The 2,731-nt window shown below is 41.9% G+C and overlaps 1 pseudogene; it reads left to right on the top strand.

Annotated features, from left to right (window-relative positions):
- Positions 1–1,247: 1,247 nt before the first annotated feature.
- LOC116646013 lies at positions 1,248–2,731 on the top strand (annotated as a pseudogene).

Below are 2,731 nucleotides of genomic sequence, written 5' to 3'. Positions count from 1 at the left end.
AATTCCTAGAAACATACAAGCTACCAAGACTGAATCATGAAGAAATACAAATCCGAAGAAACTAAAAAAGAGTAAGGAGATTGAATCAGTAATCAAAAACCTCCCAACACAGAAAACTCTAGAACGAAACATTTAAAGAATTAACCCTGGGGTACCTGGGTGGCTCAGTCCATTGAGTGTCTGACTCTTGATTTTGGCTCAGATCTCGATATGAGGGTCTTGAGATCAAGCCCTGTGTTGGGCTCCCAGCTCAGTGGGGAGTCTGCTTGAAGATTCTCTTCCTCTGCCCTTCCCTCTGCTTGTGCATGCACACTCTCCCTTTCTAATAAATAAATAAATCTTTTTTTAAAAAAAGAAGAATTAACCCCAATCTTTCCCAAACTCTTCCAAAAAATTGGGAAGGAGGGAACACTCCCAAACTCATTTTACAAAGCCAGCATTACCCTGATACCAAGACCAGATAAGGATATCACAAGAAAAATAAAATATAGGCTAATAACCCTAATGAACACAGATGCAAAAATTCTCAACAAAATACTAACAAACCAAATTCAACAGCACATTAAAAGGATCATACACCCTGATCAAGTGGGATTTGTCCCTGAGATTCAAAGATTATTCAATATACACAAATCAATAAATGTAATATACCACATTAATAGAAAAATAAAAATCATATGACCAGGGCGCCTGGGTGGCTCAGTTGGTTAAGTGTCTGCCTTCAGCTTGGGTCATGATCTCAGGGTCCTGGGATCAAGCCCTGCATCGGGCTCCCTGCTCAGTGGGGAGTCTGCCTATGCTCCTCTCTCTGCTCGTGCTCTCTCTCTCTCTCAAATAAATAAATAAAATCTTAAAAAAAAATCATATGACCCTCTCAATAGATGTAGAAAAAGCATTTGATAAAATACAAAATCCTTTCATGATAAAAATTCTCACAAATTGGGTATAGAATGAAGATACTTCAACACAGTAAGGCCATACATGACAAGCCCACAGCTAACATCATACTCAGTGGTGAAACGTTGAAAGCTTCTTCTCTAACATTAGGAACAGGACAAGGATGCTTACTCTCTTCACTTCTATTCAACATAGTACTGGAAGTCCTAGCCAGAGCAATCAGGCAAGAAAAGTAAATAAAAACATCCAAATAGTAAAGGGAAAAGTAAAGTAGACTTTGTTTGTAGATGGTGTGATCTTGCATACAGAGAATTGTCAAGACTCCACCAAAACACTGCTGGAACTAATCAATGGATTCAGTAAAGTTGCAGGATACAAAAATCAACATCCAGGAAACAGTTGTGTTTCTATACACTAACAACAAAACATCTAAAAAAGAGCCTGGCGTGCTGCAGAGGAATGGCTGCTGGTCTGCGGTAGGTTCAGGCCCCCAGCTCATTGGTGGCTCCCGTGCTCTGCTTCTCCCCACTGAGCTGCTGCCTGGTGAAAAGGAAGCCATTGCACTCCAGGTCAACAGCAACACAAAAGTTAATGTTGAAAATAAGGTGAAGATCAGTATGGCAGGTGCAGAGCACGTGCCTCTGGCCATGACTGTGACCTTCAAGCCCGGGCTGAGGGCAAGAACAGCTCTCGGAAACACTGGTAACAAAGTCAGTGAACAACCACAGGCCAAACTGCCTCTGAAAAAAAGGAAGCAAAAGCTTTGGTTCCTGGAAAAGTTATTGGTAAAAAAAATACCTAAACCTCTGGAAAAGGCGCCCGAGCCTGTGCCTGAACCAGAGCCAGAACCTTGAGCCCGTTAAAGAAGAAAAACTTACGCCTGAGACGATTTCGACTGATACTCCCTCTCCAAGCCCAGTGGAAACATCTGGATGTACCCCTGCAGAATAATATCTGTGTCAGGCATTCTCTGATGTAATTCTTGCAGTGAATGATGTGGATGCAGAAGATGGAGCTGATCCAAACCTTTGTAGTGAATTATGTGAAAGGTACTTATGCTGGTCTGAGACAACTTGAGGAAGAGCAAGCAGTCAGACCAAAATACCTATTGGGTCATGAAGTCACCGGAAACATGAAAGCCATCCTTATGGACTGGCTAGCACAGGTTCAAATGAAATTCAGGTTACTGCAGGAGACCATGTACATGACAGTTTCCATTATTGATTGGTTCATGCAGAATAATTGTGTGCCCAAGAAGATGCTTCAGCTGGTTGTGGTCACTGCCATGTTTATTGCAAGCAAATATGAAGAAATGTACCCTCCAGAAATTGGTGACTTTGCCTTCGTGACTGACAACACTTACACTGAGCACCAAATCAGACAGATAGAAATGAAGATTCTAAGATCTTTAAAGTTTGGTCTGGGCCACCCTCTACCCTTGCATTTCCTTTGGAGAGCATCTAAGATTGGAGAGGTTGATGTTGAGCAACATACTTTGGCCAAATACCTGATGGAACGAACTATGTTGGACTACAATATGGTGCACTTTCCTCCTTCTCAGATTGCAGCAGGAGCTTTTAGCCTAGCACTGAAAATTCTCGATAACGATGAATGAACACCAACTCTACAGCATTATCTGTCATACACTGAAGAATCCCTTCTAAATGTTAGGCAACACTTGGCTAAGAATATAGTCATGGTGAATCGTGGGCTTACAAAGCCCATGACTATCAAGAACAAGCATGCCACATCTAAGCATGCTAAGGTCAGCACTCTGGCACAGTTAAATTCTGCACTAGTTCAAGATTTAGCCAAGGCTGTGGCAAAGGTGTAA

This window comes from Phoca vitulina, unplaced genomic scaffold (genome assembly GCF_004348235.1).
Source record: "Phoca vitulina isolate PV1807 unplaced genomic scaffold, GSC_HSeal_1.0 scaffold35, whole genome shotgun sequence".
Lineage (NCBI taxonomy): Eukaryota > Metazoa > Chordata > Mammalia > Carnivora > Phocidae > Phoca > Phoca vitulina.
Note: the sequence above shows the minus strand (reverse complement) of the source record. Positions and strands in the feature narration are given on the sequence as shown.